This window comes from Lissotriton helveticus, chromosome 12 (genome assembly GCF_964261635.1).
Source record: "Lissotriton helveticus chromosome 12, aLisHel1.1, whole genome shotgun sequence".
NCBI classification, from domain to species: domain Eukaryota; kingdom Metazoa; phylum Chordata; class Amphibia; order Caudata; family Salamandridae; genus Lissotriton; species Lissotriton helveticus.
The window spans coordinates 145,130,673-145,155,778 of record NC_136073.1 but is presented as its reverse complement, the minus strand read 5'-3'; the positions used below and the strand labels follow the sequence as shown (position 1 = coordinate 145,155,778).

Genomic DNA, 25,106 nt, shown 5'->3' with positions numbered 1-25,106 from the left:
TTGCCATAAATTCTGAATGGTAGCACTCTAGTTGCTCATTAGATCACTGTAGTAAAGCTACTGCTCACCACGGAAGTCTGCTGCTGGTATTAAAAGTGCATGTTTCAGTCTGCATGTCAGAAGTTTTTAATGAAATAGAAGAGGATTTGAGAAGACACTCAAAATGTGCCCTAATTTTTCTTTCTTCAGCATTAATCATAATTTCTATGGCAAAATGAACCCCCTCATTGTGTTCCTTTTTACATTAAAAGGTTTAAGTGTTACCAGTTTATTCCAATCAATATGGCTTTAGGTGTGCCATACTTTTGTCATAAGTAAGACATTAAGCGCTCTAGTTGTTCTTAAGAACACTCTGGGACATTCTGTCATTGAGCTATACGTGGGCTACATCGGGATGATATTTATGCTACATTTGGGCTCTTTTGTCTCTGGTGGCCATCTTGGGAGACTTCAATTCAATTCATGAAACTTTATTCGGCACGTACAAAATTACCATAAAAGCACAAAATATATATAAAATCAATATTACAGAATACGAAACATAAAAGAATAACATAAAATACAGACAATGTTCCTAAAATAGCATACTTTTACGTGCCTTAATAGAACAGTTTAAAAAGGTGGCGTAAAAAAGCAGATATCAGCAGACTCCATGTTAAATAGCAACTGTATCGCCTGATTAACAGTACATGCACCATATCTAACAAACATGGGTTTCAGATAAGCTAATCAAAAATTCATGTACAGTTTACAAATCAATAAAAAGTGCAAAGTGCTCTGTTTGGTAACGCCATCACACAGGCAAGGCCCAACTGGATATTTCTTAAGGTTTGGCAGGGCCACTAAGTGATGTACTACGCCAAACCTTAGCCTATTTAGTACAAACTTATGGGATGGCCTAGTCACCATTGATAAGTAGCCTGGAAAGCCTTCATTCATGTTATATTTACTGTAAAACATTACTGTGGACATAGATCCATAGGCTGAGACCCATTTCCTTGCTTTTTGTGTCAGGAATGGAGTTTTCAGCTCTGCTTTGGATATCTTAGATGCGGCACTAGGGTCAGTCAATACATTAATATTAAATGTTTCTAAATAACAGTCGGCAACATATTTTAACCACGGGATATTGCGGGATTTATCCAATGATAAACAATCCTATATAATAGATCTATTAAAAGCTTTTTCTTCCTAAAGCCATATCTACCGCCATAGCATTAATGGCCTCATTAATAGTAGATCATCTAAAAAATGGTTATCCAATTCCTGGTGAATCAACTCAGTCGGGGCGGAGGAAGGTAAGCATAAGAGTTTTTTTCAGAAAGAGTTTTCCTCCAATTGCAGATTATGGGAACGCGTATGTCCCCATACCCCGGCACCGTATATCGCAATGGTGACACATCTGGCTTGATAAATGTGGAGCATATCCCTTGTGCGTCTGTCACCAACTTTTGCCGCAAATCTAAAAACACCATGTGCATTTTTCGCCATTTTGTTACTAATATTATTGAATTCATTAGTCCACTTTTTGTTTTTCGAGAAGGTTATACCAAGATAGCAACATTTATAAACTTCTAGCACCTTTTCACCCTCAATAAAATAGACATTAGAGGTTTTTCTTCTAGCTCCATAAGTCATTGTATGTGTTTTACCCTTGTTAATAGACAGTTTTCTATCCTTAATAAAGTTAGAAAATCTATCAATCAGACGCTGTAATCCGCGGGGTGTTCTTGAGAGCAGGACAGCGTCATCAGCATACAATAACACTGGTACAGAGACGTCTTTAATTTTGGGGTACAAAAGGGGGTGGCAGAGTGGGCTAAAGAACGGTGATGGATCAAACCCAGATCTTTTGACTGGGTGTGAGTGTTTGATGGTTTCAGATGCTCCGTCCATCACCACCCCCTTTTGTACCGCTTTAATTTTGGGGGCTTCAGCATTTACTTCTTTTAAAATGGAGTCAATTTCATTAATAAACAATATAAAAAGTAGAGGGGCTAATACGCAGCCCTGCCTAATCCCTCGTTTTACCCTGAATTTCGGGGTGCATTCACCTTTGATGCCATAGCGCACACAGGTTTCTAACTTTTCGTATAATCTGGCAAGGAAGAAAATTATTCCCTCTGGTGCTCCTAGCTGTAACAGGGTCGGCCACAATATGGAGTGGTCGACCATATCGAAGGCACTAGTGAGGTCTGCAAAGCAGAGGTATAATGAGCCCTGTTTGGCTTCAGTATATTTGCCTATCAATAAATCAAGGTTAATACACTGGTCGAGTGTCCCCCGACCCTTCATAAACCCGAACTGGCTGTCAGCCAGGATGCCCTCCTGTTCGACCCACTCTTCTAGTCTAACAAACATAACTCTACTCATGATCTTGACTGAGGAGTCTAGAAGAGAGATGGGCCGATAATTTCTTACATCAGATCTATTGCCCTTTTTGTGGATCGGGATTATGATGGATTCCCCCCAGGTTTTTGGTGCCACAGTACATACAGCAGCATTAAAAACCATGGCCAAAAGAGGGCTCCACAACTCTGAGGCTGCTTTATAAGCATCTATAGGGACCCCATCAGGTCCCTGGGCTTTGCCCCCCTTACTAGCACCGATGCCAAGCTCGACCTCTTTTGCACTTATGTCTAAAGGAATAATGGGCCATCTACTAGGGTTGTTATCGACAGAGTTAGACACACCAAATATTTGGGAGAAATGCGAGACCCAGTCATCGCTAGATACGTTGGAGGTTAGCTCAAGCGTGTTTTCCTCCTTGAGAAAAGCGGAGTTAACTGTTTCCCAAAACAGAGTATTATTAGATAACTTTGCAGCTTCATTAAGTGAATCCCAGGCCTGCTGCTGCATCTCACCTTCCTCTTCTTTAGTGCTTGCATGTACTCAAATCTTAAATTAACAATTTCACCATGAGCCCTAGGCTTTTTTTCAAGAGCGCGTTTTAGCTTAGTTAACAAGCTGGTACACGTATGGTCAAACCAACCCGGTCCATTTCTACATTGTGTTTTTTTAGGTCTAGTGAACCTGGCATCAATAGATTTATTGATATCATTAAAAGTAGGTTAAACCCGCCCGTGATCTGTGTCGGTGTCAAGAATGAGGGTAATGTCAGTCAGACTTTCTTTAACAATAGAACTTAACAAATCTTTAGCCTTCTCCCCAACCCATCTTATTCTTACACCGTTGGGTCTGTGAGGCTCCACGTTAGTAATTGTGGTACCTGCTTCCACAGTACTTTCCCCCCACAGAGTGCATTCCAAAATGATACAGTTATGGTCACTTAAAGATGAGACCTCAATCTGGGTGAGGGCAGAGTATAGGGTAATATTCGATGAAACAATCACATGGTCAATTACTGAACTGCTTTGCTTATTCTTGAAGGTAGGAATAAACTGACCAAGATCATCTTTAGCGAACTCTAAGCCCATAAGCTTGTGTAATGAATCACCGTAGCTGTTATGTTTGAAATGCAAGTCATCTGAACCAACATTATTGGTAACCCCACAGACCTTTTGGGTTGACCGTTCACACAGCGGTAAGTTAAAATCACCCACCGAAATAAAATCAAATAAAACTTTGGCTTCAGTGCAAAAATTATCAATTTCACTCGCTAGATCGTTGACTACTGTCATCCTAGAGTTATCACACACATTATTGTAGTAATTAACAAGTAATATATTGCGCCCTTGGTCCGCGATAAGCCACAAAAGCTGGACGTGGGTACCCACGGTCAAGTACCTTTATACTACAATCTGCCGTTTAATCGAGACTAAGATCAGAAGACCGCCTTTAGTTCTCCCTGAGGTTGAACCTTGCGCCACCAAACTATAAGAAACAAACCCCTCATAATTTACATCTTCCCTACACCAAGTTTCCTGAAAACATAGAATATCATGACTATTAATAAAATCTTTCCAGCCCAGGACGTTTCCCTTAGATTTTAGTCGCAGCGATATTCCAGCTAACAATTGAAATACCATTAACATGCGTAATACTTTTAGCATCCAATGCAACAATAGTATGTGTACCGTCCCCCGCCTTTGGGTTGACATTTAAAGCATCCCCACAGTCAGTATTCGTTTTTATACCACCCGTCAAGATTTGCTCTGGGACTATGTGCAGGGCTATTGGTTCAGTTACCTGACTATGTATGATCGCCCTTACAGGTGATCCACAGCCCAGTAGATGTCAATTGTTAGTATCCAAAGGACTTAGAGCTTGGAACCTGTTTTGCGTAGTTAGTTCAAAGACAGGGCGGACAATAGGTAAAAGGAGTCTACTTCTACTGGTGACGGGAGATACTACAGTGGAATGACTATAAAAATAGCCAAGTGGGCGCACATATACAGTATTCGCATCATATACTAGGGAGGGTGCTCTTAACAGGGCTGTAGCAACGTGTTGGGGGTGTTTGAAATTAATGATAACACAGTCACCCCTACAGGTCTTTCTAGACGGGCCAATCCAATTTACCCTTCTGGTAGATAATATTTGGTCGGAGTAGGCAATTGGAAAGCCACAATGCTTATTTAGCCATGAGACTGTTTTATTTTTAAGTGATTCATGAGATTCCCGGTGGGGCTGGGTGGCATGGGGATCATTATGCGGAACATTGGTCAGAACGACCACATAGGGTGCACAATCAGGGGGGAGATTAATAAAGCGACTTTTCTTTACTTCACTAAAGCCCAGTTTGCTCTCTGATGATGCTATATCCTGTTTACTCTGACAATTGGTTGGTGTTGGGTCAGGCATAGCAGTTTGGGTTGCGCTAATTCTCCCTCTAGATGGATTAGGTATGCTTTTACCGGTTCCACAACCCTCTTCGACTGGGTCCATGGCAGCGGCCTTAGATCTTTCAGCCACGGCTAGATGTGTTTCCATAAGACCCTCTAATCTTTTAACTTCTAGGGAGATAGTATCCAATTTAAGCACTAGGGGTTTAATAATCTCTTCCAACTTGGTTTCAATAACTCTAACTAGAAGGTCAAGTTGCTCAGAATTAATTATAGCAGCACTTTTTCTTTCCGATAATTTGGGAACATCCAGGAGGCTTTTAGGGGGTGTTTCTACTCTTTTTTTGGTATGGTTTTCCCCGCGTTTGATATGCAGCATCCTACATGCCCTCACTGCTCTGGTGGCCGGTGGGCATTGCTCAGTTGCCTCAATCGATACATCCAGGGTATCCGGATGGGGATCAGAGTGAACCTGAGCTTCGGTCGTGACGACTAACCTATTGTCTAGTTCTATACTGTTATCATTTACTGGTGCAGCCGGATGAGAGGGAGAGACTGGGTGTATGGCCGGGGGACTCCCTCGTCCTAGCGATGCTCTCCGGTCATTATTGATTTTATTAACGACTTTCACTAGGTAGTTATCTAAAGTAGCTAAAACAGGTGTAGTTTTATCAAGTTTCTGTTTAGACATTGTCAAATCTAGCGACAAACCCTTAAATGTTTGAAAAAATTTAAAAGAACAAAGACTAACATGAATGTTCAAACATAATAATACCAGGATCGGCACACAAGCCTAAGACCAGGTATAGTGAATAAAACTGGACAATGTCCACAGTCAATAGAATTAAAGTTTCACTTAAGGGAGGAAGAATAGGCTCAGTAACAAGACCATGGTCTATGGCCCAGCCCAGCCTCGGCCTGCCCCGGACTGCCACAGACTGTCCCGTCCTTGTCCCGGGCTTCTCCCGGTGCGTCCCGCGCGCGATCCCGCGACGCGGGTGGCTCTCGCGAAACTTTATGCCCCTCCGGGCGCTGGGCAGGGCGTGTGCAGCTTCCTGGCGCAGGGGGAGCTGGGAAAAGGAGTACCCCCCCCCCCCCTCACAGCGGCCGTGCCGTGGTCTAAGAAGGCAGCGGCAGAGTCGCGGTCCCGGAATTTATTTATTTATTTATTTATTGTACTTATAAAGCGCACTACCACCTCAAGAGGCATCCTGGTGCTGGAGAACCCACGGGAAAGATGTGATTAGTTGCAGACTACAGATTAAGCCCGGGTGGGAAAGAGCAAGGTTTTTAACTGTCTTCTTAAAGTGAGAAGGCAGTTGATCATCCTTAAATCAATAGGCAGCGAGTTCCAGAGCTTGGCCGCAGCCACGCTAAACGACCTGCCACCTGCTCTGGATCTTCTAAATCTCGGTACAGTCACCATCCTAGCCGAAGCGGAGCGTAGATTGCGGACTGGCACATGCCATGAGAATTTCCTTTGAAAGCAAGCCGGGCCTAACCCATGTAGGGCTTTAAAGGTCAGACAAAGTGACTTAAACATCACCCGTTGTCTCAGATGGAGCCAGTGCAACTGAGCCAGGGCCCCCGAAGAGGAGGATCTGGTTGGCCAGTCTAAGGCGAGTTTAGCAGCTGCCGACTGGAGTCTCTGGAGTCTATCCAAGAGATAACTGGGAGACTCCAGCAGCAGGGCGTTACAGTAGTCTATCCTACTGAGCACGGTGCAGCGCACCACCTCTATCCCTGCCAGGGACGGTAGCAGGTGTAAGATTTTTTTCAAGAGGCGAAGGATGGCCATACAACTGGCTACCACCTTAGAAACCTGAGCCTCCAGGGAGAGGTCACTATTGAACATCACACCCAGATTCCGGACTACCTTCACAGGCTGGATCTGGGGTGAGAAATCCTTCGGCCAGAAAGTGCTAGGTAGAGGAGAATGTCGCCTAGGGCAATAAAGCACTTCAGTCTTCCCTGTATTGAATTGCAGGGAATTGGCTTTCAGCCATTCCGAAGTGGCTCTCATATAGTTGTGGAATTCCTCCCAGGAGGTGGAGTCATTCCCCTCCCATGATAGGATCAGCTGCGTGTCGTCCGCATAATTAACAGTTTTGATCTTAAACTGCTTGATGATCGCTATTAGGGGCTTCATAAAAACATTGAAGAGTATTGGACGGACAGCCGATCCTTGAGGGACACCATGCAAGATGGTAGAGAAGGCGGATTGAAGGGGAGGGAGAGACACAGCCTGTTCCCTACCCTGGAGGAAGGACTCAAACCATCCAAGGGCTTTCCCTGCAACTCCCACCTCTCTCAGCCTGTCCAGCAAAATGTCATGGTTCACCGTATCAAAGGCGGCAGACAGCTCAAGCAGGATCAGAACCCCCGCCTGTCCCCTGTCTGCCTGCCAGCGTAGTTCATCCAACACGGTCACAAGGGCCGTCTCGGTGCCGTGAGCTGGACGGAAGCCAAATTGAACGTCCTCCAAGAGCTTGTGAAGTTCAAGATGCCTGGAAAGGGTGCCTGCCACCACCCGCTCTGCAATTTTTGCAGGATATGGTAGTAGCGAGATTGGCCTAAAATTCTTTAGGCAATCCGGATCAAGGGAGGGCTTTTTCAGTAGGGGGGTAACCACCGCTTGTTTCCACTGAGGTGGAACCGCTCCCGTAGCAAGCGACTGGTTACACACCCGCCGCAGCGCAGGAAAGAGCTCCGACTCGTACTCCTTCCAGATTTTTAAAGGTAACGGGTCGAGTGGGTACCCGGATGTACTGCCAGAGGCCGCTTCCCTGAACTCCTCTACAGACAACTGAGGAAAGACTGTGAGATGTTCAACTCCTTCCAGTACATAGGCAGCGCCGGGGGTCGGCAGGCTATCACAGTCAACTTTTTCCAAAGATTGTTGCTGCTCCACCCCCAGGTCATCAATAATAAACCTGATTTTCTCCTGGAAAAACCTTGCCAGGTTGTCACAGAGTTCCTGAGAGGGGGGGGAATTCGTTCTTGACACACTCTGGGCTGGTGAGACTATTCAGGATGTTAAATATACTACGAGAACTGTTTGGGGCGTCGCAAATCACCCGTGCTAAGTGTTCTATTTTCGCAGTGTGAATCTCCTTCTTATAGGCCCCTCGTTTGGCTTTACAAGCTAGCTTGTCCCTATCCAGATATGTATGCCTCCACCTTCTTTCTGCTTGTTTACATTCCAGTCTCAGATTTTTGAGGCTGTCTGAGAACCAGGGTGCGGAGGGCCTCCCCCTACTCATATGGTGTTTAAGAGGAGCAGAGGTGTCCAGCACCGAGATAATCTTTGAGCAGAGGGCAGCGTAATTCACCTCAGTGTCTGAGTCCGAGGTGAAACATTGCTCAACCATGAATGTAGGTTTAATTAGCGAGTGATCCGTCCATACCATGGGAAGCACATCTCCAACCGTAAGAAGATTAGCCTCCGAAAAGTTCAGATCCAGCCGATGACCTCCCGTGTGAGTAGCCTGGGAAATTCGCTTGGAAAGACCAAGAGCCTCACAAGAGTGAATCATGTTAAGGAAGCCTGTATTCAAAGTGCCGTTCATCCACAAGTTAAAGTCCCCAAGGATCATCAGGTGGCTATGCATAACTGCCATATTGGAAAATAATTCCAGTAATTCCTGCTGCTGGGCATACGTAAAGGCCCCTGGAGGCCAGTAGCAGATGATACACGTTAATACAGGCCTCTGTGCGTTCTTGATAGAGAAGGCGAATAATTTGCAGCCATTACACTCTTCCATACTAATGACATTCAAGTCAATGGTGTCTCTAAAAATTACCCCGACCCCCCCCACCCCCCTCCCACTTGATCTGGGCTTATGACGCATTTTGAACCCCGGTGCACAGGCGATCCCAGCATCCACATCACATCCTGGCACAGTCCAGGTTTCGGTCATGCAGAGGAAGTCGAGTACGTGAGTTTCCAGCACCAGTTAGATATCCACACTATGTTTAGGGAGAGACCTCGCATTCAAAAGCCCACCGGCTAAAATGTCACCCTTCAAATAGTCCGCCATAGGGAAGGCCGTCACAGACAACGTTAGGGTCCCTCTATCCCACCCCCTCTCGCCTATACTAAAAAGTTCCTTACTAGTGTACCGTCTAGCCTCTCCAGCTGCCGCGGGCCCTGTTCCTGCCCTACAGAAGCCGCATACCGGGGGCTATGCGCGTCCTTGGCGCGGAATCCCACTGGGACACACAAAGAGCCTCCACAGCCCCCAGCAGCAACAAACCGGTATTTCCAAAGAAGAGCCCCTTGGGAGACTTATTTGATATGAAGTTTCCTAATTTCCCCATTTACTGCAGTCTCCTCAGTAGGAAATACTTTCAGTTTTTTTTACTTTTGATCCATCAAGAAGGCATTCAGATGAGTCACACATTTGCCATACATTCTGAATGTTATCGCTCTATTTGCTCATTAGATCACTGTAGTAAAGCTACTGCTCACCAGGAAATTCTGCTTCTGGTATTCAAAGTGCATGTTTCTGTCTGCATGTCAGATTTTTTTAATTAAATAGAAGAGGATTTGAGAAGTCAAAATGTGCCCTCATTTTACTTTCTACAGCACTAATCATAATTTCTATGTCAAAATTAACCCCCTCATTTTGTTCCTTTGCAACTGAAATGTTTTAAGTGTTACCACTTTATTCCATTTATGATGGCTTCAGGTGTGCCATGCTTTTGTCATAAATAAGACTGTTAGCGCCCTAGTTGTTCTGTACAACACTCTTAGACATTCTGTCATTGGGCTATACTTGGGCTACATCTGGTGGCCATCTTGGGAGACTTATTTGTTATGAAGTTTCCTAATTTCCTCATTTACAACAGTCTCCTCAGTAGGAAATACTTTCAGTTTTTTACTTTGATTCCATCAAGAAGGCATTCAGATGTGTTATGTTATGTTAAAAATAAATTATAATGCGCACAGACACCAAGGAGGTTTCTTGGTGCTACAATGTCTTCTGAACCCAAGTTCGAATGCATAATTAGAAAGCCTGGCGAAATAGCCAAGTTTTAAGACAGCTTCTGAAATTAAGAAGAGTGTGGCAAAAGCGTATGTCGGAAGGGAGAGAGTTCCAGAACATGGGGCCAGGACAGCAAACCTGGCACCACCAGTGTGCCTTAGTCTGTAAGAAGGCTGAGACAGCAGTAGCTTGTGAGCTGAATGAAGGTTACGAGAGGGAGCATGCTTGCGGATCAGATTATTCACAAATTTTGGACTTTTCCCATTGAGGGACTTGTAAATGAGGCACCCAACCTTAAAGGCGCAACGCTGGATTATAGGTAGGCAATAGAGTTGTTTCAAGAGGGGGGTGATGTGGAGATGTCTGGGTTGATGAGTAATCAAACGAGCCGCCTGGTTCTGAACCATTTGTAAACGTTTGGAAAGATAGAGGGGAATCCCATAGTAAAGAGAATTGGCATAATCAACATGGGACATAACCATAGCAAGAATCACCTGGATTCGAGCTTCATAGGTGAGGAACCTGCAGATCTTTTTTTATTTTCCTAAGTTGGAAAAAGCAGGTAGAGATCACTGAGCCGATCTGAGCCTTCATCGTGAGGTCCTGGCTGATAATGACCCCTAAGCTTTGGCCGTGGACGATGGAGAGAGAGCTTGGCCAAGTTCCCTGGGCCAAAAATGAGGGCCCCAGGGGTTCCTGATGATACCTCCAGTGGGAACTCGCTCTCTTATCCGGATTGAGCTTAAGATGATTACTGTTCATCCACTGACTGATGAACAGTATGGTGGACTGAAAAGTGAGGACAGACTCCGGAGAGTTACTAATGGGAAAGATGAGTTGAAAGTCGTCTTCATAGTTGAAGGTGCAGACTTTACGTTCTTTCAGAACTCGGATGAGAGGGAGAAGGTACAGATTAAATAACAGGGGAGAGAGCGAGGAACACTGAGGGACTCCGCAGGAGATGCTCACTCTGGGAGCAATAAATGTATGACGTTACAACGCATGCTATTACAACGCATGCCTTTACGACGCAAGTTTTACATCGCAAGTCGTTACAACGACTTGCGTCGGGGGCGCTGGATAGTGAATAGTTTAATTTACTATTCCAACTCCAGTCCCCGTGGATAGTAGGGAAGGTGTTGGAAACTATTCCCTATCCTAGAGCGCCCCCCAGCGCAATTCGTTGTAAAAGTTGCGTTGTAATGGTTGCGTCGTAAAGGTACTTCGTTGTAACAGTTGCGTTGTAAAGGATGTTTCCCAATAAAGGGTGCTGTGCTGACTGCCTGAGATCGATTCTCCAAAAAGGAGATAATCCAGCCAAGGGCAGGTCCCGTGATTCCCCCGTCTCTGACACGATCGACCAAAAGAGTGTGGTCAACCGTGTCAAATGCCACGGAGAGGTCGAGCAGGACAAGGGCCTGTGCAGAACCAGAGTCGACCTTGTCACGAAGAGAGTCTAAGACTGTGAGGATCACAGCCTCGGTAGAATGAGCCGGGCGAAACCCTGCTTGGTTAGAGTCAAGAAATTCTGAATCTTCTAGAAACTCAGTAAGACATCTAGTGACATAAGTTTCCAGCACCTTGGCAAGGTAGGGTAGGAGGGAAATAGGGCGATAATTTGTTAACAGTTGGGGGTCAGCCCCGGACTTCTTTAAGAGGGGAATGACAATGGCCTCCTTGAAGGTGGCGGGGACAATACCCTGGGAAAGTCATTGGTTCAGAATATGGAGTGCAGGACTGGGTAGGATAGTGAAGATTTCTTTCAAAATGTTGGGGGGGCAACAGTCAGTGGGAGAGCCTACCTTGACCTTAGAAAGTAGGTCCAAAAAGGCAAGCTCGGTGATACTTGGGAATTGCGTAAAGGTGCTGTGGTTTTGGACGGTAGAACAGAGCGGCGGGTTATTGCAAGATGGGATGCTAGCTTTTATCAGTGCAATTTTTTCGATAAAGAAGGAGTTCAAGGAGTTACATAACTCTTGCGAAGGGACGGGTTTGATAGAAAATCTGTCAGGATTAGATAACTCATTTACTATGGAAAGAATCTCTTTAGTACAATTTTAGAAGAGAAATATGTAGCTTTGGCGGTCAAGATGGATTTTTTATAGATCTTCAATGAGTTGATATACAAGCGTTTGTCTTCCGGAAGGTACTTGCGTCTCCAAGTTCTTTCTAATTGCCTCAAGCCTAATTTCTGAGTTTTTAACTCGTCGGAGAACCACTTTATGAGCATCATGCCGACGAGGGGCATGTGCTTTCTTAAAGGGCGCAAATTTGTTACTAGTGGCCAACAACCAGCCAGTAAGCTGTTTGACAGCTTGGTTGATAGATGGATTGATAGGGGGGGAGAGAATTAGCAAGAGAGTGATGGAAGGATGTTTTATCACTTATCTTCCAATTTCTGTAAGTGCCTCCTCCTTGGCAGGATGATTTGACAGAGAAATTGTCAGAAATGGTGAATTTAATAATATAGTGGTCAGACCAAGTGCAAGGGAGTACAGACACGGGGGACATGGCTATATTAACAGTCCAGATCTGGTCAAGGGTGTGCCCCTTGATGTGAGTGGCCGCGGTAACTTGTTGCACCAGATTGAATCCAGAAAGTAACTCACGGAGTTCGATCGATTTGGGCCACCCAATGGATCATTGGCCCAATAGTTGAAGTCACCAATCAGCATGACCTTCCCGTGAATGGTGACTAAGTGTGCAAACTGTTCACCCAAGGAATGAGGGAACAGGGGCATCCTTTGAGGGGGCCTATAAAGCAGGACACAGACCAGAGATGTCTTGATCGATTCGCATTCGAGTTAGAGCACTAAATTGTCCACAGAGGGTAAAGCTAGACAGGGGAGCATGGAATATTTACAGTCATGGCGGGTGATAATGGCTGCTCGCTGCCCATTTTCCCCTGATGGCGATTGGCTTGAATGATGAGATAGTCAGAGGGGAGAGCAGCTAAAATGTCAGGGGAGGATTCCTGAGATAACCATGTTTCAGTGAGCAATAGAAAATCTGGTTGCTCAGATTTGTGCAACAAGAAGATATCTAATTGGTGCTTGACCAGAGAGCGGGTGTTAAGGTATATGACAGAGAGTTTTCGAGCGCCATTCGGCTCCAGAGTCTGGGCGGGGGTTGCTGATTGAGAAGTAACTAATTCAGGGAATGAGGTTCTAAACGGTAAGATCCCCTGGGATTGTAAAGTAGAATATGTCAGGGTATCAAGGGCGGCAGGCAGTGTGTGCTGTGCCAAAAGTTGCATAATGCTGTAATGGATAGGGTTTTGGGCATGGTGACAGTCCCCAGGCTCCGTATAGGCGCGGACGGGCACTGACGGGCTTGCCTTTGGCGCGCCTTCGGTGCGCCGCCGGTGCGTCCACTGAGCTTCCGCGGAGTGATTGGCATGAAATAGCCGCTGGCAGCCTGAACTCCGCCCCGCCTGTACTGTGATTGGCTGAGGGAATCAGCTGGCAGTAGCAGGTCCTGCCTCGCTCGTGATTCAGCGAGTTTCAGGAGATTTTACCCCAAGGTGAGTTATTTTCCAAACACAAATGTTTCAAAGCAGCAAATTTTAAAAAGAGCACAACGCAGATTTTAGCAAGCGATCTAGGAGGTCATAAAAACAAAGTAACAGTTCCCGCGCTGAAGTCGGCAAGGAAATAGCCGCTGGCCGCCTAAACTCCGCCCCGTCTGCACAGTGATTGGCTGAGGGAATCAGCTGGCAGTAGCAGGTCCTGCCTCGCTCGTGATTCAGCGAGTTGCAGGAGATTTTACGCCAAGGTGAGTTATTTTCCAAACACAATTGTTTCAAAGTAGCAAATTTTAAAAAGAGCACCACACAGATTTTAGCAAGCGAGCTAGGAGGTCATAAAAATAAAGTAACAGTTCCCGCACTGAAGTCGGCAAGGAAATAGCCGCTGGCAGCCTAAACTCCACCCCGCCTGCACTGTGATTGGCTGAGGATGTGTCACTCATTTGCCATAAATTCAGAATGTTAGCACTTAGATCACTGTAGTAAAGCTACTGCTCACCAGGGAAGTCTGCTGCCGGTATTGAAAGTGCATGTTTCAGTCTGCATGTCAGAATGTTTTATTGAAATAGAAGAGGATTTGAGAAGTCACTCACAATGTCCCCTAATTTTTCTTTCTGCAGCACTATTCATACTTTCTATGGCAAAATGAACCCCCTAATTTTGTTCCTTTTTAAATTAAATGTTTTAAGAGTTACTACTTATACCAATCGAATTATCCCACAACTTTCAAGATAGTAGCGGACCGAAGCGGGCCATAAGTTTTGAAAATTTTGCAAAGATTCGTCAATCGCTGCCAAAGTTATTGGGAATAGAATGTTGAGATTTCCCTATGGTAACTAGGTCCTAACTATGACTGCCTAATGGCAACCGCCAGTAGGTAAATTTTTTTTTATATATATATATATATATATATATATATATATATTTAGATTATCATAGTAACCTGCGAGATGGTTTCAATTAGGGCCTATGTGATTACGTGGTTCAAATGTTCATGAAGGCTGTTCATTCTATTGTACTATTTTGGTGCTTCTAGTAGATTTTATTCTATATGTCACAGTGGCTACTTCTGTACATTATGCAAGCAGATATAATCGATTGGGTGCATTAGTGGTTGTTCACATCTCTCTGTGCTGGGTCGGAGGAGGCTTAAATTGAATAAAAGAGCCTTTACCTGAAAAGCCCTTGTGTGCGTGCTCTTTTCCTTAAGTGGAGCAGAGGTTTCATGTTGATACTTATCAGCGTTTGCGGTTGGCTCTGTTCATGCAACACTAGTTGTTTAGGGCCACCAGTTCCAGCTGCAATCTGGAGGCAGCAAGCATGGTAATGCGATACTGACGGCCCCCATGATGTCCGCCAGTAAGAGAAGTTGTGGATGAGAGCAGAATCAGAGGCAGTGTTCCTGCAGCGAGGAAGTCACTGTACATTCAGCACAGGATCCAGTCCTCCTCCTGTCTCAACATGCCCTACTCGGAAGGCTGACATGCCTCTTGGTGACTTAACACCGTGTTCAACGGTGAGGACTATTGGGCTGACCCATTTTTATTTATTGGTCTCTCCCGACCCTGCTTATGTGTTCACACATTGCATGTGGCTGCAATAAGTGGAGACTCCCTGATCTTACACCTGATATATATGGGATCAATTCACTAATGTTTAAAGACCCAGAGAGTCCAGGCTCGAACTCAGAAATGAAAGACATACAATTACAAATTGGGGAGATTTTTAGACTTTACCTTAGAGCATAAGAACGCCATGGTATTTTTGTGTACCCGTTTGTTCTTTGGTGTCGGCATACTGATGAAGCCTCATAACGCTTTGCATGGTACAGACCAAGGCATTATGGGAGCAGTAGTCCGGCTGGAAGATTTGGACACTGTTTATGAAGTATAAAGGAGGCACGTAGTACACATTTGCAATGCTATATTTTCATATGTATGTTGGCTCCTGTATCTTGTGTGGAATCATGCGGACAGCTATTAGACAGTAATGTTTGTTTAAGAGCGTGAGTCCAACCCCGAGAATGCACATTGATATCTGTCTTTCATTTCAAAATAAGAACCAAATGGGACCTTTCGAGTTTACTTTGAAAGAGGCCTGCAGCCTACGTAAAGAATTAATGTTGTAAAGTGCCGTCTCACCTACAGCTTAAGATTAATGCAGCACGATTTATTTTCACATGCAAATATTATCTGTGTAACCAGGGCAATGGTTTTAATTAGGGCCTATGTGATTACTTGATTCAAATGTTCATGAAGGCTGTTCATTCTTTTTTAGGTCTCGGACTAGGCAGCGCATGCGCGGTCTCCTCAGAGAGATGCTGTAAACAGTATTGTGGGTGAAGCTCCGCCCACTTTCTGCCCATGCTTTTGATTAGCTAAAATCTCAAAAGCTGCATTCTGATTGGTTGCAGGTGTATTAGTTCCGCCTCCTTACTGCCATGATGTCATGTTTATCCTTCCATGGCTATCAGCCCCTTTACTTTAGCCACTCTTTTGTTCCCCTGCCTCCCCCTGCTCCCTCCTGCAGTCCCTGACTTTTCTGGCCACCCCCACCCCATCCACCCCCCCCCCACCCACTCCTGTTCCTGTCTTCTTCGGCGCCCGCATTTTTGTTTACAATGCAATAAGACTCTCGTAAATACGAGTCCTATTGCATTGGTAAATGCTTGTTTTTCAGTTCATTGGCTCCCTGCATTGGCACTTATTTTTACCTGACCTGTCCGAACTTGAATGCACGCGATGCAATACATTGTACGCATGCGTGCTAAAAGTCTGCCTCGGGCCCTCTGCCTTTTGCTTGTGTGTGTTTTCGCGGCGTCCACTCAGGGACACGGCGCTCTGTTTTTTTTTTTTTTTTTTTAACTTTAACACTAAGCGCAGTGCCCGCATAAAGGACACCACGCTTGGTGTTACAGTTAGAAGAAAAGGTGGGTGCTGGCCACTAGCCCAGAGGACTCATTGCCAGACACACGTTGTAGCACCTGGCTGAACCGCTGGAGCTACTGTGCATGTGCAGAGGAGGTGGCCCGCCGCTCCCAGTACCAGCGACAGCACAGGGTAAATGATTTGAATGAAACATTCTACAGGTTGTATTCCTGCGCAGGCGCGCAACACCCATTGGGCTCACGGGGCTTGAGCCCCCCCCCCCCCCCCCCGTCGTGTCCGTCAGCCCGGGCAGAGACAGCTTCGCGGACTGGCGCCCATCTTATTCAAGCCGCACCCGAGTACTTAACAGGTCTTTAAAAGACCATTAACTTGCAAATGAGGCTTTTGTTGTGTATTGACCCCTTCTTACAGCCACTCTGTCTAAGGTGGAAGAATTAGCCCCTCCAGAAATATTTTTCAGCCCCCCCCCCGAAATTTGGCTCTAGTTGCCCGCCTGTTCCTGCGATCATACGACTGTGTGTTAGTCGTATGATCTGATTAATGTATTGCCCCATGTTCGCGCGATGAACATGCTTTCATTTCTGACAGGTGAGGGAGGAGGTGAGACACTTTGAGGGGGATGAGAGACACATTTGGGGAAGAGGAGAGACTCTTAAGGGGGACGAGAAGATACATGTAGGACATGAGGTGAGATGCAGTGCGGTAGAGGGGAGACTCTGGATGATGAGGGGAGACACTGGGGAATGAATGATGAGACACTTTGGGAAGGATAGACACATTGGGGGTGGGGAATAGTATTTCGTGGCCGAGAAGAGACTCGGTGGGGCAAGACCACGGCACTGACATATCGGTACGTGTGACTGAAGTAACAATCGGAGAAGATTGGCACTAGTGCCTGCCTTCGTGTTACCTCCGATCTCCACAGCCGGTGCACTGACCCAACGAGCTGCAGGTCAGCACGGTCCTGCGAGGGAGCCCTCCACTACACCCCTTGCGGCTGCCCAGAGTTGAGGCCTGTTTGCAGTTTGTTTCATCATGGCTTCCTGTGAGCCTTGCCGGGTCCGGGGCAGAGCGAGGCACGAGTTTGCCAGGGGCGGGGCAGCCCTCAAGACAGACGGGAGTGTTTAACGGCTTCCTTTGATAATGTGCGCCTGAGCGTGTGTTAGGCGCCTCCCCGCACTGCCTGGCCTCGGTAGCTTGCTGTACACCAGGGTCGGGGGCACCGGACAGACTCAGCGAAGGCTCTTGTGGGAGAACCGCAGCTGGCACAGCCCCCACAACCATGCAAAGTCTGTGTGCGCTGCTCCTGCTCCTGGGAGAGAACCCTGGAAGAGACATCCCTAATGCTTTCATTTACTCACAACACACACTATTTTCAAAAGGGGGTCCAAGGAATAGTTTAAAGACTCAGAACTAGGTACACGCCCCTACCTATAACATTAATACACAACAAGTATCTAGGAGTCATAAGAAAAAGAAAGCTCAACTCAAAGAGAACCAATGACATAAGTGTTAGTTTCTAGTAGGTGGAAAAGCGAAGTGATCCATTATGTGTAATTAAAGTAAATAAATGTGATCAAACAAATCTGGGGACGAAAAACCTCAAGGGTAGGTGGAATTTTCCCATCAGTTCCCGATCTGTTCTGCCATCTTTTTACATCATATGGGTTCTCCTTACCCAGGAGCCAAGACTGTCCACAGTCAGAAGGAAATAGTAGGGACTCTGGGAACCCTATGACTCCTGTCACTATGATCTGTCTCTTAAGCCCTTGAAGCAATACTGTTTGATGCCAATGGTTTCTTTACGTTCAATCTGTCTCTTTTGCTGCAAAACCAATGCTGTTTATTGCCGGTTTTCCTCACTTGTTCCAATTAGGTATCCTTTGGAGACAGTGAGGCATAATGTTAATAGGCGAAACCACGGGGCCAAAATAAATACACATTGTGGTTTTCTGACATAAATGAAAGCCAGCAGGTGCGCGCTCATGTCCCCACAAAACTACAACTCCCATAAGGCAACACGGCATCGGTGAATATCGGAAATCCATGGGCAGTGACCCTTGACTCAGTTAATATCTTTAGTCTATCTCATTAGGGCCAGAGTCGAAATAAAGAAAAAGTGAATAAATGAGTACATCCATTTGAAAGAAGGGTTTAGAAATCATGCTCGGTGGTCAGCATAAAATGTGAATTCCTTCAAGCACAAGACCCAGGATTAAAGGAGATCAATAAACAAAAACTGTATATGCCACTCTCATTCATATATATATATATATATATATATATATATATATATATATATATATATATATATATATATATATATATATATATATTGCATGCATGTGAACAAGGGCTTTTCAAGCCCGAAACGCGTAGTGCCCTCTTGCCTACCGACTATTTTGCAATAAAAGAACCTGTGAAGCGCACCTGGTGGTCCGTCTCCTCTGTTCCCTCGCCGATCTGACTTCTGTCTGACTCGGAAGTGGTGTTTGGAGTTTCCGCATATATATATATATATATTACCTACTGGCGGTCGCCAGTAGGTATATATAGTTAGGATTTTTTCTCTATGGGATTTTTGAAAATTCTATGTCTAATAACGTTGGCGTTTGTGGACGGAATTGGCTGAAATTTTCAGGAAAATGGCACATTTTGTTTCTGAGCAGCCCTTGAAAATTTGGGGGGGGTTCGTCAAGGGGGGGCCGAGAAAAAAGGGGGGTCCCAAAACGTGTTTTTAACATTGAGTTTTCCATAGGGCGGTTGGCCTCACTTTTAGCCCGAACGGCTGAATGGATTTGCACGAAACTTGGCAAAATTGTAGGGACTGGTAGCCCGATGTGCCTTTTGTAGGTCTCAATATATGTGCTTCAGTGGATTTTGAGAAATTAACGTTAAAAAAAAGATATATATCTGTAACAGCGGACCGGGCAGCGCTCCAGTTCGCGTACTTTTCGCGCAACGGAGCTTTGTGAAGCGAAGCTGATTGGTTCTCCGGCGTCTGTAAACATTCCAAACAGTCCGTAGCGGCCGCCATCTTGTCTCTCGGTAGGATCGAGAGACAAGAGGAGGCCAAAGCGAAGGGGCAAATGTCCATAAGGGGGCATAGTAGATCCTCGCTGACCCCCTAGGTTTGATGTGGAGGTTTTAAAAGGGCCCCGCGGGGCAAAAAAAAAAAAATAATAATAATAATCGAACGGCTGAATGGATTTGCACGAAACTTGGTAAAATATTAGGGACTGGTAGCCCGATGTGCCTTTGCTAGGTCTCAATATATGTGCTCCAGTGGATTTTGAGAAATTAACGTTCAAAAAAAGATATATATCTGTAACAGCGCTCCGCTTCGCGGAGATAAAATTATATCTGTATTACCTAGCTGTTGCTAACACCAGTTAGCGACGGCTAGTAGGAGATAGCGACCATCTTGGGCCCCACTTTGCATGTGAGTGATATTTATCACTAATGACATGCAAAGTGGGCATGCCAAGATGTTAGCGACTGGAAACAGTCGCTAACATCGCTATCTCCTATTATCAACTTTTGGAAATATTCGCGATAAGCGCGAATATCTCCAAAAGCTAGCACCTGCCCTGAGCAGTTCTAAGGCATGTTATCCAATGGGAGGTGGATAACATGGCTAAGAGCATTAGCTCGGTAATGCATGAATATCGCTGAGTTTTCAGCGATATTAATGCATTGCGGTTGTTTTTTATCGTATTTGCGATAAACCTTGATAATAGCAAGGTTTATCTGCGATAATTTCTGACGATGCTTAGTGGTAAAAAAATCGTTGCTAAGCATCGTTAGGGATAAATATCGCTTAACTTTGGTAATATGCCCCAACGTCTGTTAACGTTCGATTCGAAGGAAATCAGGAAGTGTTGAAAAACATTGTCTGCGCCATCTTGCCTTTTTTCAAATGCCACACTTTTGTCGTGCACGGCAGTCATTTTAGATGCCTTGACCAGACCCACTCTGTGCACGCTGTCGATCCTTAGCATGACTCCCCACCCTCGCAAGCATCTCCCCCAGGCAGTGGTCACCCCCGCTCTCTGTCTTATGCATGGGTAATAAACCACCCCCCATCTGCGCTGCTCTTCCCTGAGAATCACACCCTGTGCCCGCCCGACACCTCCCTTTCGCCCTATTCACTACCGCACCCTCTGACACTCCTTTTCCTCTGTGTCCGATTGTCCAGGCCGGTCCTAGGGTATCAGCTAGCCCTGCAGATGTAGTTTATGGCCCCAGCTGTAAAGAATCACCCCTCTTCAAAGGAGTTATAGTAGATCAAGGCCCACACTCGATGAGATCCGTCACAGCAGACGCGTTCCTATTATCTGAAAACCATCCTGTATTGTGATTGGGGAGGGGACCGAGCCTGAATCAGAAGATTCCAGGGATGACTCTTTGTACATCAAAATTTTTACAATTATGTGTCACATTAAAAATATATAGCACTCCAACAAAGTAGTAAGATTATAAAACTTTAATAACTTATAAATATATACAAGAAAATAAAAACAGTAATAACATATAAACATTTTTAGGGAAAAACAACGAAGTAGCGGTCGGCTGTGCGAATAGTCCCAACGCAGCACAACGTCCAGATTTCTGGCGTGGGGCGTCGCGGGGGGTGGGTCATCAGTAGCAAACTGTTGTGCGAATAGTTCCAAGGCAGCAGAACGATGGCACCAAGGTGATGTCCAGTAAGTTGCCGCACTGGTTTTGGTATCCTACAATGCTGCTCCGAATAACGGCGTGGGGCGCCCCGGGGGAGGCGGCGTGAACGGGCCTCTCCAGGTGGAGTGTCATCTGTTGTAGTGGGGCGCCCCTTTACCGTTTCAGTTGCCATTCCGTCCGTTTTTGGTCCACTGTGTCAAAAGCCGCAATTCAGCTGAGTTGCGCCCACTCTTGCGGTGCAGCGATAGGCGGCTGTCACAGGACTCTCAAAATGGCGGCAGGCTGTTTCCTTTTTGGGCCTGGTCCACTGAAATGGCCCTGGGACACCTTGGAAATCGGACGCTTGTCTGCTAGGTCTTGGACCCCATTCTCGAAAGCGTCCCCTCCGCCTTGAGGATTTATCAAAAGTTTTGGGGGCCCCCGACTCCTGTAGGCTTCTGGTGGGGAGCGGTTGCCATGATTGCTCGCGGAATGACCACGACGGAGCTACGAGATGGTGGTGCTCTCATGCTGAAGCCAGCTTCAGTCTGAAACATCCAGAAACAAGGTGGGGCTTTCATCGTTTGGGAAAAAAAAAGTTTTCATCCAATGAAAAGTGTTGTTTTTAGGTCATATGATCAAGCCTTCCATCATTAGGAAACCAAAAGTAAAATGAACCAATGAAAAGTTTTATAAACAAGTCACATGACCTGTTATGCGGCATAGGGTATAAAATGCGGAGAAAATACGTTGGCACGTGAGGCGGCGTCAGTAGCGGACCGATGTGCGAATAGGCCGAAGGCAATACAACGCGCCAAGATCCGGATGGCACCGAGGTGGTGTCCAGCAAGTTGCAGCACTGGTGTGGCCATCCTACAATGCTGAAAGTCGGCGTGGGGCGCCCCGTTGGCCTGTGAGTTTGCGTCAGTAGCGGACCGATGTGCGAATAGGCCGAAGGCAGCACAACGCGCCAAGATCCGGATGGCACCGAGGTGGTGTCTAGTAAGTTGCCGCACTGGTGTGGCCATCCTACAATGTTGAAAGTCGGCGTGGGGCGCCCCGTTGGCCTGTGAGATGGCGGCAGTAGCGGACCGATGTGCGAATGGGGCCAAAGGCAGCGCAACAATATTTTCGGAATAGAAGACACCACAAGGCGCTGAGATGCCAAGATCCGGATGGCACCGAGGTGGTGTCTAGCAAGTTGTGGCACTGGTGTGGCCATCCTACAATGGTAAAAGTCGGCGTGGGGCGCCCTGTTGGCCTGTGAAATGGTGTCAGTAGCGGACTGATGTGCGAATGGGGCCAAAGGCAGCGCAACAATATTTTCTGACTGACACCACAAGGCGCTGAGATGCCAAGATCCGGATGGCACCGAGGTGATGTCTAAGTTGCGGACCGATGTGCGAATGGGGTCAAAGGCAGCGCAACAATATTTTCTGTATGGAAGATACCACTAGGCGTTGAGATGCCAAGATCCGGATTGCACCGAGGTGATGTCTAGCAAGTTGCTGTACTGGTGTGGTCATCCTACAATGCTGAAAGTCGGCGTGGGGCGCCCCATTAGCCTGTGAGATGGCGTCAGTAGCGGACCGATGTGCGAATAGGCCGAAGGCAGCACAACGCGCCAAGATCCGGATGTCACCGTGGTGGTTTCATAGTTGAGAGGCACTTCATCTGCAGTGGGGCGCCGAGATCCGGATGGCACCGAGGTGATGTCTAGCAAGTTGCTGTACTGGTGTGGTCATCCTACAATGCTGAAAGTCGGCGTGGGGCGCCCCATTAGCCTGTGAGATGGCGTCAGTAGCGGACCGATGTGCGAATGGGGCCAAAGGCAGCGCAACAATATTTTCTGAAGAGAAGACACCAAAAGGCGCTGAGATTCCAAGATCCGGATGGCACCGAGGTGGTGTCTAGGAAGCTATGCAGTTGAGTTGTGTGCGCACTTGCGGCGAATAGGTCGAAGGCAGCATAACAATGTTTTCTGAATAGAAGACACCACAAGGCGTTGAGATTCGGTTACCACCGAGGTGATGTCTAGCAAGTTGCCGCACTGGTGTGGCCATCCTACAATACTGCTCCGAATAACGGCGTGGGGTGCCCGAAGGGGGGGGTGGGGGAGGCGGCGTGAACGGGCCTTCCTAGGTGGAGGCTCGTCTGCTGTAGTGGGGCGCCCCTTTACCGTTTCAGTTGCCATTCAGCTGAGTTTCGGCTGCTCTTGATGCTACAGCGACAGGCGGCTGCAACAGGACTCTCAAAATGGCGGCCTGTTCTTTGGATTTGGGCCTGGTCCACTAAAATGGCCCTGGGACACCTTAGAACTCGGACGCTCGATTTTTTTTTTCCTTTCCTGTACATGCAAAAAAAGGTAAATGCCCGGTACGTTACACGCTTCATCTGCCACGATGAACTCTCCAGAGGAACCGAAAAAAAATATAGTTATGGTAACTATACCATGCATCGTCATATGGAGAGGTGGCACCGATTAATTATAGTGCTGCATAAAAGAGAGATTTGGAGGAGAACCCTTGACCTGCTAGTACATTCATCAAAGAAGTGGCACTGACAGCATCAGAGGCAAGGGAAACGGTCCCAAATATTTAGAAGAACTTTGGAAAGATTAAAATGACATGTTTAGATTGTGGCAAATTAATTTCATGTGGACAGATGAGTGTTACTCTAATAAATACAGCATATGAACATCATCATAGTCGATGGTTGGTAGAGACATTTTGACTATATCCTGGACCTGCCCGTCCTCGCCCAAAATGGCGCCGGAATAAATGGGACTCGTAACTCCTTGTTGTGTACTGGTTGCAGAACCTTGAAATCACGAGATACGTATGCAGTTTTGAAGCACATGGCGGGCGGGGACGAGAATTGATTGAATATTTCGACATCCCTATTGATATTAAGTTCTGATGTGTTATTGATTACTGTACTATTGAAAGTTCGAATTAACGTCACCGATGGTACTTGCCCGCAAATGTATATCTAGATAATTTTATTGTAACTGGCCCTGTCGTATTTTAATTATAAAATGTACGTCCACCGATTCCGTAACTGTTCGACACCTTAGTTCTTGCAACCTAATGGCCCGCCCGTTACGTTCCTCTACAGTGTAAATGTCTACTCATCATATACGATTACAGTTTGCTCCGTGGCCGGCCCACGTGGTTATAGGCTCGTATTTGTATAATGAAATTTTCACAATAAAGGTTTTTAAAAGAAAACATGGTAGTAGTATATACATTGGTAAAGTTTTTAATAATAGTCACTGTTTTAGAATCAGTAAAAGGCAAGTGAAATAAAGCAGACCAATTACATGAAGGGTAAAAGGTATAATTCGAAGGAACGCAGTAAAGATAAATGGTCAAGGGCTGTTGTGTTTTCTACTCCTGCAACATAAAGTGATCGATAAGAATCTCATATTCAGGCGTATCGGCGACTAAGACAGCAGGTCGACCCTCTTTTGCTCAACGGCTCCGTCATGGGACGAAGAAACGCTCTTTTTCTCGAAAAAAGAATATATTTTACTTGCAGGACAGTTGTAAATTTTCCGGGAAAGTACATTAGCCTGGAACATTATAACATATATTTAAGAAAAAATAATGTTCGGAAGTAATAAAAAGCGTAATTTTTAGGTCATATGACCAAGCCTTTCATCATTAGAATAAGAAAAGTAAAATGAACCAATGAAAAGTTTTATTAACAAGTCACATGACTTGTTATGCTTACGTTACGCGCTGCACGCCCCGGATGACTTCCGGATGCGCTAACGCCGCACGTCATATGACGCATTACGCGACAACGCAGGTCCAGAATATAGTCAAAATGTCTCCACCAACCAGCGGTTGGAACACAACCCCTTTCAGCAGGCTAAATAGTTCTGTTAAATGACAACAGAAGGGACAGGCAACAAGAACCATCAGTCAAAGAGGGGAGGGCTAGTTCTTCTCTACCGGGTTACATTGGGGCGCTACCGGAACTGATCGAATTGGTAGTCTACAGTGTTTCTGGATATTCAGACTGAAGCTGGGGTTAGCATGAGAGCAGCACCATTTCGTAGCTCCGTCGTGGCCATTCCGCAACCAATCATGGCAGCCGCTCTTTATCGTTATTTTGGGCGGGGTGGGTGGCGGAGCCAAGCTGTTTTGCAGCCATCATTGTGTGGAGTTCAGTTCATCTCACTAGTTTTGTATTTGTCATGATGGGTTGTTCTTAATGTTTCTATTTTAGCGAGGTCAAAAAGAGATCCCATTAGTGGCCTACTGATTTTGCTCGATTCCTTTTCTTTTTTTTT

The 25,106-nt window shown here is 46.0% G+C and overlaps 1 protein-coding gene across 1 annotated transcript in view; it reads left to right on the top strand.

The window, feature by feature from the left end:
- The window catches only part of LOC144799600 (hydroperoxide isomerase ALOXE3-like), a 634,644-nt gene that overhangs the window by 423,040 nt on the left and 186,498 nt on the right, over positions 1-25,106 (top strand). The window lies entirely within an intron of this gene.